We start from the raw sequence: 13,163 nt of genomic DNA on the forward strand, positions 1-13,163 counted from the left end.
CTGGGGGAAAGGATGTTCCTGACGATGAGGGAGTTCAGAACCAGACGGTCACTGCCTGAGGTTACAGGATAGGCCAATCGGGACTGAAATGAGGGGAAATATCTTCTCCCAGAGGGTGGGAGAGCCTGTGGAACTCTCCGCTCGCAGAACGCGGTAGAGACCAAAACACTGAATGTTTTCAAGTGTCAGAGGCTGAGGAGTGACCTTATAGAAGTTTATAAAACCATGAGAGGCATGGATAAGGGAAATAGACAAGGTCTTTCCCCTGGGGTGGGGGAGTCCAGAACTAGAGGGGCATAGGTTTAGGGTGAGAGGGGAAAGATATAAAAGGGATCTAAGGGGCACCTTTTTCACCCAGAGGGTGGTGTGTGTATGGAATGAGCTGCTAGAGGAAGTGGTGGAGGCTGGTACAATTACAGCATTTAAGAGGCATTTGGATGGGGATATGAATAGGAAGGGTTTAGAGGGATATGGGCCGGGTGCTGGCAGGTGGGAGTAGGTTGGGTTGGGATATCTGGTCGGCATGGACAGGTTGGGCCGAAGGGTCTGTTTCCATGCTGTACATCTCTATGACTCTACGACTTGAAGGAGATAGAGTTATTACGCTTAAAAGGATCAGTAGGCAGATTGTGGGAACAGTGAACGGAGTTGGACGGTCAGCCATGATTGTATTGAATGGTGGGGGGGCAGGCTCAAAGGGCTGAATGGCCTCCTTCCAATCCTGTTTCCTCTGAGTGCAGGATCACGGCCTCCCCCCCCCCCCCCCCCCCCTCCCCCACTCCCCGGTGAGTGATGTGGTACTGCCCCAGGGTTTGTCATGGAATCAGAATTCTGTTCCTGACCATCGGCTTGATCATCTTTGTGGATGAGAGACGCTCTCTCAGTGGGTCAAGAAGCCACACTTTTTTTTATTTCAAATATATATTTTATTCATAAAATTATTTTAATATGTATACAATTGGTCATGCCATACATACGTATACATCCCATTTCTTTACATACCGAGATCGGAATGAATCATTCGTATATACAGGTCTGTACATTGACCATCCAAATAATTAGCTGAGTCGTCAGTGGAGCCCCCTTACTGAGTGGGCCCCCTGTGCTTCATTAGGCAGGCAGACATTACACGGTGGTCTTTCCCCACCGTGCCTTGGCGGCAGCTGCCCCAAGCTTCAGCGCGTCCCTCAACACGTAGTCCTGGACCTTGGAATGTGCCAGTCTGCAACACTCAGTCGGGGTCAACTCCTTCAGCTGGAAGATCAGCAGGTTTCGGACCGCCCAGAGAGCGTCCTTCACCGAGTTGATGATCCTCCAGGCACAGTTGATGTTCGTCTCGGTGTGCGTCCCGGGGAACAGGCCGTAGAGCACGGAGTCCCGCGTCACGGCGCTGCTCGGGACGAACCTCGACAAACACCACTGCATTCCTCTCCAGACTTCCTCTGCGTAGGCACATTCCAGAAGGAGGTGTGTGACAGTCTCGTCCCCCCCGCAGCCGCTTCGAGGGCAGTGTGCGGTGCGGCTGAGAGTCTGGGCATGCATAAAGGATCTCACAGGCAGAGCCCTTCTCACCACCAGCCAAGCCATGTCTTGGTGCTTGTTGGAAAGTTCTGGCGATGAGGCATTCTGCCAAATGGCTTTGACAGTCTGCTCAGGGAACCGCTCGATAGGATCCGTCCTCTCCTTTTCCCGAAGGGGTCTCAAGGACACTATGTGCTGACCACTTCCTGATGGACTTGTGGTCAAAGGTGTTTTTCTTCATAAACTTCTCCACGAAGGACAGGTGATATGGAACGGTCCAACTACTCGGAGCGTTCCACGGCAGCGAGGCCAGGCCCATCCTTCGCAACACCGGGGACAGGTAGAACCTCAGTACGTAGTGACACTTGGTGTTTGTGTACCGGGGATCCACGCACTGCTTGATGCAGCCACACACAAAGGTGGCCATCAGGGTGAGGGTGGCATTGGGTGTATTTTTTCCCCCGTTGCCCCGATCTTTGTACAGCGAGTCCCTTCGGACCCGGTCCATCTTTGACCTCCATATAAACTGGAAGATGGCCCGGGTGACTGCAGTGGCACAGGTTCTGGGAATAGGCCCGACCTGTGCCACGTATAACAGCAATGACAGTGCCTCACACCTGATGACCAGGTTTTTTCCCGCGATGGAGAGCGACCGTAGCTTCCATCCGCCCAGTTTCTGCCTCACTTTGCTGATACGCTCCTCCCAAGACTTGGTGCACGCCCCAGCCCCCCCCCCGAACCAAATACCCAGCACATTCAGGTGGTCGGTCCTGATAGTGAAGGGGATCGAGGATTGGTCGGCCCAGTTCCCAAAGAGCATGGCCTCGCTCTTGCCTCGGTTGACCTTTGCCCCCGATGCCCATTCGAACTGGTCACATGAGTCTGCGCACGGACAGCGGATCCGAGCAGAAAATGGTGACATCATCCATTTACAGGGAGGCCTTAACCTGCAGGCCCCAGCTGCCAGGAATAGTCACCCCTCTCAGGCTCGCATCCTTCCTGATGGACTCGGCAAATGGCAGGAGAGAGAGGGCAGCCCTGCCTGACTCCAGATCTGACTGGGAAGCTGTCTGTGAGAAACGAGGCTCACTCTTCAATAATTTCAGTCCGAGTCAAATTCTGAAGCAGTCTTTATTCGTACGATCTTGCAAACCTGGGTGACCGCAAATTAGGCACACTCCTGCATAATTTTATTGCACATTTATACAGTTTTCTATGAGCCTCTCTGTACCTCCCCTTTTACCTCATATGTGACAGTTGTATTGCTCTGTGCATCTGCTAATCTAATTGGCTTACCACATCTGCCTGTGGCCTGTTGTTAGTGTGCAATCCCCCCCTCCTTGATAGCTGCGTCTTATTACTTTTGCTGACACAGCACATGGCCTTATTTGGTTACCTTGTCCATACTAACTCCCTACGTGCGTGACAATTGCAACGGTCATATCAATACATCTGTTTCCACCAGTCGACCACCTCCCTTTTCGGTTAGCTATTTCTTGGGATACACCCTCATGAGTCCGCCCTGCGATCTTTGCAGAAGCAAGATGCAGCTGCTTGTAGCTGTTTGTGCAAGCATATCTAGCTTAACATACACCCCCCCCCCCCCATGATTCAGCCTTGCGATGTTTGGAGAAACAACCACGTTTGTAAGGGCCTCTCACGATTCCCCCTTCTCTTTTAATAATTGTTGTTTTCTGCATTTCTCTCATATGTCGCCCCCAAATTTGCAGGCATCATCCCCTTTTTCAGCTCAGATCATAGCTAAGGCCATTCTGTTTTCCCAGGTCATTGTACTGGTTGCATCAAGTTGTTCTGCTATATCTTTGACTGCATCCCTAGTGTAATTGATGAATCTTTGCTGATTATGGAAAATATAGTTTATCCAGTCCACATTCTTGTTGACCGTTACCCACCAGAATAGAGCCAATTCAAAACCTGCTGTATCTGGTTGCGGGCCGTGTACTCATCCAGTACCCCTCTCGGAACTCCTATTGTGTCTCGATAAATCCTATCATCAAAAGAGGTGTCTAATAATGATCTTTTACCCCTCCCCCTTTTTGTTGCTATCTCCTCCTTTTCAGATGCCAGGGTAAATGGAATTGCCAATTGTACAATTGCGCATATCCCTCTCCAATCCGGAGGGAGGGTGGGTCTCAATATTTTTCCTCCACAGTATCACCACAGATCCGCTCGGGGAACCTTTGGTGCTGAGTAGTTCCCTCCCTTCTCCGTTTCGGTAACATTCTTAATCTCTGTACATAATTTCAGCTCCTCCAAGTCTCTGGACCGACTTGTACCTCATCTACGCACACACGACGTGTGATTTCCGACTGCGGCTGAAAACGTGGGGGGGGGAGCTTTTAAGTCTTTCTTCTCCAAGGGAGGGAACATCAGAGATAGGGAGGTACAATTCCTATCATTCTATGCAGTCTCATCCTGCTACAGGGCTATCATACATTTCATGCCCTTCCTGTCTCGCTTCCACCCGAGCGGAAAGGGAACCACCTGGGCCCCTGGCCTACCGGAGGCACATCCATAGCAATTGCTTTTGTTCAGACTTTTTACAGTATACTTTACTCATTCAACCCAGGCATTTGCATCCCCGTACCCAGTCTCTATCTCGATGGACTGTTTCAAGTCCTTTACCTCTATAATTTTTACTACTTTACGGTCATCGGGAGGGGTGTAAGGTTGTACCTTATTATTCAGTAGTTCTGCCCGTTTTCCCTGTCCTACGCTAATTCGGAAACAACAGCCCGAGAAATCTTTCCCATTTGTTTTCATTTCTATCCCAAAATGTTTCATCTAATTATACCTGATAGGTGCCCCCACCCCCGCCCCCCGAGTTGCTTCGTGCCATGTGGTTTTCTTTATCGTTAGGTATATTGGGTTACACCTTTTATCGGGACAATCGCGAGCTGGTCGGAAGGGGGCCCGGTGTATTGTGACAAGACCATTATACCAAGTACCATCCCCGAGGCCATCCCCATAGGACTTAAGATGTATCTCAGAGCTGCTGTACTGTCCCTGATTATCTACATCCCCACAATTTACTAAGCTGCATGCATCGGCGTCTATTACTTGCAGATTATCAGACTCAGGGACCATTAATAACAAAATATGAAGACGATGTTTGACAAAATCCCAATACTAAGCGAGCTAATATCATAACCCTAAGCATTCCCAGCATTCTACAATAGTATTGAAGCACCGAGAGACTTAACATGCAATCTATTAAAAAAAAACCATCCAGCGCTCGCATCGCCATGGCATAATCAGTCACTTAAAGTCTTTTTAGCCTGAGTTTCAGTGGCTCTTGCGTTGATTCGGCTGTCCAGACTTCTTTCTCAACCGGGGATTCGACTGGCCTCTTAATCCTGATGTAGTGAGTCCAGCCTTTCTCCACCGTTCTTATCGCCGTCTCGGTCGTCAAAAGAGCCTGGTACGGTCCCCTCCCAATCCGGTCGCAATTTACTTTCTGTCCATCACTTAATTAGGACCCAATCTCCCGGCCGGAGGGGATGAACGGTGAATTCAAGGGGCGGAGTCTGTGCCAATAAACCCTGTTGCCTGAGGTAAGACAAAGAGGAGGACAAGCCCAGTATAGATTTCTTTAAGAACAAATCTTTAGTTTCTGGGATCAGGCAGTTCCCCTTTTGTTCCCAAGTAGGGCAGGCCAAACAATATCTCATAAGGGGACAGCCCCAAATCTTTCCTTGGGGCCGTCCGCACTCGCAAGAGGGCTACAGGTAAACACTTAGTCCAAGGGAGTCTGGTTTCTATTATTAACTTAGATAACTGCTTCATGAGTGTCTGGTTCATTCTCTCAACCTTTCCTGATGAGGGTGGGTGCCAAGGGGTGTGGAACTCCCAGGAGATTCCTAACCCCCTCATCGGTCCCTGGAGTCCCTTGGAAGTGAAGTGAGTTCTCTGATCCGAATCTGTACATTCCACTGTCCCGTATCTGGGAACTATGTGTTCAAGTATTATCTTGGACACCCCACTTGCGGTGGCAGTGGCCAGAGGATACGCCTCTACCTATCCAGATAAATGATCAGCTATTACCAACATATATCTCTGACTTCCCACTCGGGGTAATTCTGTATAATCTACCTGGATGCTCTGGAATGGTCTTAGCCCAGGCTCTCTCCCTCCTGGGACTTGTTTCCTTAGCCCCTTCTTGTTTTTTTTTCCATGTTATACATCCCTCACGTATCTGTTTGGTTATCGTATACATCCCTTTGCATCCATATTTCCTCAAGACTAAATCACACATAGCTTGCACTCCCCAGTGACTCCCCTGATGTAGGACAGCCATAATCTCTCGCATCATTTTATTCAACATCTCCCTCCCATCGGGTAACATCCAGCCCCCAACCACTGTCTTTGCGGCCCCTAAGTCTTTTAGTTCCTCCTCCTCCTTTGCAGTAAATAACGGGGTACCCTGAGGATCCGGAATTACAGGTATTAGGGAGTATATCGCGGCTCCTTGTGGATTCAGGGCCACTTCTTTAGCTGCCTCATTGGCCAGTTTATTTCCTCTTACTTCCCGATCATTCCCCTTTTGATGTCCCTTTATAACTATCGCTATTTCCCTCGGGAGTAACAGGGGTTCTAGTACTTGTTTTATCAATTCCTTATGTGCTAGTTCTTTTCCTTGACTATTTATTAGTCCTCTTTCTTGCCAAATTTTTCCATAAATATGTACCACTCCGAATGCATATTTGGAGTCTGTGTATACCATTCCTTCTTTGTTTTCTAAGGTTCTGGGAGCTCTTTGTAGGGCATAGAGTTCACAAGTTTGGGCTGACCAGCCGTTAGGCAGTCTATCAGCCTCGCTAACGCTTCCCTCTATCCCGTCTACTACAGCATATCCATTGTGCCTTTTACCCCCAATCATCCGGGAGGACCCATTGATAAACAACTGAGCTCCCACATGCAACGGTGCGTTTCTTAAGTCCATTCACACTTTAGTCTGATATTCAGTAATATCAAGGCAGTCATGTTCTGGATTGCCAAGGGCCACCCCCTCTCCACGTCACAGGAATGTAGCCGGATTTAAGCAACTGGCTGTGACTAACACAAGGTCATCCTTCTCTATTAAAATTGCCTCATATTTCAAGATCCTAGAGTCTGTGAGCCATCGTCCTGCTTTCTGATTTAGTATGGTCTGTACCTGATGTGGGGTGCTGACTATTAAGGCTCCTTCAAAAGTAAGTTTCTGACTCTCCTCTACCAATAAGGCTGTTGCTGCCTCTGCCTGCACACACTCTGGCCAGTAATGTAGCTTTCCATTCTTTAATTAACAATGAATTAATGCAGTCATGTTTTAAATTAACCATGACTCAATATGACAGGTCACTGAGAATGTGTGAAGGAATCCTGCCAATTAATATTGATTCAGGCTAACACAATTGATTTATTATAAATATTAATTATTAATAATATATTATAGAAATAAAATAATCATTATATGTAATTCACGGTGGAAACGCAACAAGTGACTAAAACATTTTAAAAGCTGTACTCTTCTGCTTTCTCCTTCTTATTGTATCAGTCTCTTCCCTTCAGTAGTCGATCTCCTTGCCTCTATTTTCATTTTAATCTCATTTAACTAATTTATCAATTTATGCTTGTCTAACTTTAAAACCTGTTCCTAACTATACATTTTGGAATCTTACTTGTAAATATATTTATATATTATAAATTCATTCATTCAGTATTTAATATTTAAAATGCATACAGTTCCCAACTTTGAAATCCACTATACTTACCCAGTTTTAGTCCCTTAATTTAAATCCAAAATTAGTTTTCTTAAGTAGTCCCGACCAGTCATTACTCAATTACAATGCTACAGGTCGTGAAATAACTGGAGCTGCCTTAAAAGGCTTTATCTATTCAAGTTTAAAAAAACTTCTAATGCGTGAATAATGGCTAAATCCAAGGTCACAGATATTAAGATTAGATTACTTACAGTGTGGAAACAAGCCCTTCGGCTCAACATGTTCACCTAACCTGCACATCTTTGGACTGTGGGAGGAAACCGGAGCACCCGGAGGAAACCCACGCAGACACGGGGAGAACGTGCAAACTCCACACAGTCAGTCGCCTGAGGCGGGAATTGAACCCGGGTCTCTGGCGCTGTGAGGCAGCAGTGCTAACCACTGTGCCACCGCGCCGCCCAGAACCATCGGTTAACCGTAATTTTTTTTTATGCAACTGTAACTTCAACTGTCATTGAGGGAGGGGACTTTCTGAATAAAGTTACGGCTGGCACATCATAACTACCAATGAAACACATCAATCTTAAAATTAAGTGGAAACAAATGAGTCTAAAACACAACAAGAAAGGTAATGATGTTGTTTTCCACCGTATTAAGCTGATTTGAAATCGAATAAGATTGGCTTTTATATAAGTATAAAAGAGACTAGTTAGAAACTGATAGTAAGGCAGTCGTGACCTGTAAAAAGAACAGGAGTTAACATTTTGTTTCATAATCACTGTAAAATCCTTAACCTTAAAAGAAATCATGTTAAAATTTCCATAATAGAAATCAGATTCAAAACAGTCCCGGATCTCAAGCTCCAGGGGACATTCAATCACCAACAAACAAATGTGCATTCACACTGAATCACAAAGGGTTACACTTTCTAATAGCTGCACAGCTCTTCTCTCTCTCTCTCTCTCACACACACACACACACACACACAGACACACACACACATATACACACACACAGACACACACAAACACAGACACACACACACACATATACACACACACAGACACACACACACAGACACACACACACATATACACACACACAGACACAGACACAGACACACACACACCCAAACACATATACACACACACAGACACGCAGACACACACACACAGACACACACAGACACACTCACACACACACAGACACACACACACACAAAGACACACAGACACACACACACATATACACACACACAGACACGCAGACACACACACATATACACACACACAGACACACACACACACACTCACACACACACAGACACACACACACAAGACACACACACACAAGACACACAGACACACACACAAACACATATACACAGACACACAGACACAGACACACACACATATATACACACACACACACACACACACACACACACACACACACACACACACACACCTCACAAACACTTACTGAGCTTCCCACAACAACTCCTCCAGAGGCTTCTCGCTCCACCCCTCTACCTTTCGAATCTTTTTCTGGATGTCTGGCCATGATTTAGTTAAAAAATGTACTCTCAGTAGCCCTTCAACTACTAGCCCTTCTGACATGAAGCATAATCTGATTCCTCCTGACTGTAAGGCCGTTTTCTATTGACATATAAATTCAAATATTGACAAACGCAGTCTTCGTCCGACCCGTACTTTGGCCAGAAGACGGCAGGACGAAGAATGGTTTCTTTAGTCCATACAAAGCAACAATATTTAATTATCTTTATCTTATCTTTTTCCCTTGTACAAGTATTATTTTTCCAATTCCACAACATCCTCCCCAATGGACTCTCTGGAAGTATGTTGTCAGGAAGCCCACCTCCATTTCCATTTCCTTTTTCCCCAGAGGCTTTTTCCTTACCCTCGGCACAGCCCATATTGAGTTCCTTCGTTAGTCCCTTATTAACTACTCGAACTCAATCCCAGCCACCAAGGCAGTACATAAAAGTCAATTTTCTTACCTTGGTCTGTGCACAGAGTTGTCTGGCTCAACATCTCCCTGTGCCTACCGTTCAAGGATTACCACTCAACTCTTTCCTGGTTCAGAGTGACTCCCTGAGGATTCTGGTCAGTCTACCGGGAGGGGCACCCACTGTCGAGGAACACAGGACCGTTCTAAAAGGGAACGGGATGCGTCTTCCCAGCCGTCGACCGTGCCTACTCCGTTGGTGATGACAGGATCCCGGACGAGTCCCCAGTTGTGAGAAATGAAGCTCACTGTTCAATAATTTCAGTCCAAGTCAAATTCTGAAGCAGTCTTTATTCATGCGTTCTGGCAAGCCTGGGTGACCATAAAGTAGGCACACTTCTGAATAGTTTTATTGCACATGGGCAGCACGGTGGCACAGTGGTTAGCACTGCTGCCTCACAGCGCCAGAGACCCGGGTTCAGTTCCCACCTCAGGCGACTAACTGTGTGGAGTTTGCACGTTCTCCCCGTGCCTGCGTGGGTTTCCTCTGGGTGCTCCAGTTTCCTCCCACTGTCCAAAAATGTGCAGGTTGGGTGAATTGGCCATGCTAAATTGCCCGCAGTGTTAGGTGAAGGGATAAATGTGGGGGGATGGGATGCGGGTTGGTGTGGACTTGTTGGGCCGAAGGGCCTATATCCACACTGTAAGTAATCTAACTTATACAGTTTTCTATGAGCCTCTCTGTACCTCCCCTTTTACCTCATATGTGACCGTTGTATTGCTCTGTGCATCTGCTAATCTAATTGGCTTACCACATCTGCCTGTGGCCTGTTGTTAGTGTGCAATCCCCCCCTCCTTGATAGCTGCGTCTTATTACTTTTGCTGACACAGCACATGGCCTTATTTGGTTACCTCGTCCATACTAACTCCCTACGTGCGTGACAATGCAACGGTCATATCAATACATCTGTTTCCACCAGTCGACCACCTCCCTTTTCGGTTAGCTATTTCTTGGGATACACCCTCATGAGTCCGCCCTGCGATCTTTGCAGAAGCAAGATGCAGCTGCTTGTAGCTGTTTGTGCAAGCATATCTAGCTTAACATACACCCCCCCCATGATTCAGCCTTGCGATGTTTGGAGAAACAACCACGTTTGCAAGGGCCTCTCACATACCTGATTCCCACCCATTGATTGAGACTGCACTGACAATATTGGTGTAGAGCAGTCTGATCCAATTGCAGATTCCCTCTCCAAAGCCCATTTTGGAGAGAACATCTCTCACATACATATGTGATATCCTGTCATCGAGTCATAGAGTCATAGGGGTGTACAGCATGGAAACAGACCCTTCGGTCCAACAGGTCCATGCTGACCAGATATCCCAACCCAATCTAGTCCCACCTGCCAGCGCCCGGCCCATATCCCTCCAAACCTTCCTATTTGTATACCCATGCAAACGCCTCCACCACATCCTCTGGCAGCTCATTCCATACACGTACCACCCTCTGTGTGAAAAGGTTGCCCCTTAGGTCTCTTTTATATCTTTCCCCTCTCACCCTAAACCTATGCCCTCTAGTTCTGGACTCCTCCACCTCAGGGAAAAGACTTTGTCTATTTATCCTATCCATGCCCCTCATAATTTTATAAACCTCTATAAGGTCACCCCTCAGCCTCCGACGCTTCAGGGAAAACAGCCCCAGCCTGCTCAGCCTCTCCCTATACCTCAAACCCTCCAACCCTGACAACATCCTTGTAAATCTTTTCTGAACCCTTTCAAGTTTCACAACATCTTTCCGATAGGAAGGAGACCAGAATTGCACGCGATATTCCAACAGTGGCCTAACCAATGTCCTGTACAGCCACAACATGACCTCCCAACTTCTGTCAAAGGCTTTCCCCTGGTCCAGGCTGATGAGGCAGGTGTCAAACCCCCAGTCCTGCACGGAGGTGATCGTATCCCTGAAGAGTGTGTTTGTGGGATGCTGTTATTTTGGAACATGATGTGGAGGGGCCGGTGTTGGACTGGGGTGGACAAAGTTAAAAAATCACACAGCACCAAGCTATAGTCCAATAGGTTTAATTGGGAGCACTAGCTTTTGGAACACTGCTCCTTCATCAGATGGGGCAGGATCAGAAGATACAGAATTTACAGCAAAAGTTCACAGTGTCATGCAACTGAAACGATATGTTGGACAAACCCAGATTGCTGTTAAGTTTTTCATCTTTTAGAATGGGTTGCAGGTTTCGGTTCATGAATATGTTAATCCCAGAACCTCATAGAAAGCCCACAGCATGGACAGGCCACACCGACCCTCTGAGGAGTAGCCCACCCAAACCCATTCCTCTACATTTACCCATGAACCTGCACATAGGACAATTTAGCAAGGTCAATCCACCCTCACCTGCACAATCCCTGGTCACTATGGCACAATTTAGCATGGCCAATCCACCCTAACCTACACGTCCCTGGGCACTATGGGACAATTTAGCACGGCAAATCGACCCTAAATCTGCACATCCCTGGGCACTATGGGACAATTTAGCACGGCCAATCCACCCTAACCTGCACATCCCTGGGCACTATGGGACAATTTAGCATGGCCAATCCACCCTAACCTGCACATCCCTGGGCACTATGGGACAATTTAGCATGGCCAGGCCACCCTAACTTACACATCCTTGGGCACTATGGGACAATTTAGCATGGCCAATCCACCCTAACCTACACATCCCTGGGCACTATGGGACAATTTAGCACTGCCAATCTACCCTAACCTACACATCCCTGGGCACTATAGGACAATTTAGCAAGGTCAATCCACCCTAACCTACACATCCCTGGGCACTATAGGACAATTTAGCATGGCCAATCCACCCTAACCTGCACAATCCCTGGACACTATGGCACAATTTAGCATGGCCAATCCACCCTAACCTGCACATCCCTGGGCACTATGGGACAATTTAGCATGGCCAGTCCACCCTAACTTACACATCCCTGGACACTATGGGACAATTTAGCATGGCCAATCCATCCTAACCTGCACATACCTGGGCACTATGGGACAATTTAGCATGGCCAGTCCACCCTAACTTACACATCCCTGGGCACTATAGGACAATTTAGCACTGCCAATCCACCCTAACTTACACATCCCTGGGCACTATAGGACAATTTAGCACTGCCAATCCACCCTAACCTGCACATCCCTAGGCATGATGGGACAATTTAGCATGGCCAATCCACCCTGGACTGTGGGAGGAAAACCACGCAGACACGCGGCAAATGTGCAAACTCCACACAGACAGTCACCCGAGGCTGGAATCGAACCCAGGGCCCCGGCGCTGTGAGACTGCAGTGCTAACCCACTGAGCTACTGACAGAACTGAAACCAACATGGTCGTTCTGAAAGACGAGAGACTTATCAAACAATCAAGGTGTTTTCCAATGCATAATTTCAGTTACATTACACCGCAATCTTTTGCTATAAATTCTGTGTCTTACAATCTTATTCTCCACAACCAGCTGATGAAGGAGCAGCGCTCTGAAAGCTAGTGCTTCCAAATAAACCTGTTGGACTATAACCTGGTGTTGGGTGATTTTTAACTCTGTCTGAATGGGTCACTTTTAAGTACTTCTAATTCTGATATCTGGTCGGCATGGACAAGTTGGAACGAAGGGTCTGTTTTTGTGCTGTACATTTCTATGACTATTTTTCAATGAATAGATAACGGCGCCCTGGAAATGCTAGATGCATTAATGTCCTGACACCTGTAGCCTGCAAATGTTGATCAGCTAGTAATGAGCTAGGAGAAAGTGAGGACTGCAGATGCTGGAGGTCAGAGTCGAGAGGGTGGTGCGGTAAAAGCACAGTAGGTCAGGCAGCATCCGAGGACCAGGAGAGTTCACGCTTCAGGTAAAAGCCCTACATCAGGAATAAGGGTGGGA

Source organism: Chiloscyllium plagiosum, unplaced genomic scaffold (genome assembly GCF_037043375.1).
Source record: "Chiloscyllium plagiosum isolate Xiang-an unplaced genomic scaffold, Cpla_swu_hap1 HiC_scaffold_38, whole genome shotgun sequence".
Classification (NCBI taxonomy): Eukaryota; Metazoa; Chordata; class Chondrichthyes; order Orectolobiformes; family Hemiscylliidae; genus Chiloscyllium; species Chiloscyllium plagiosum.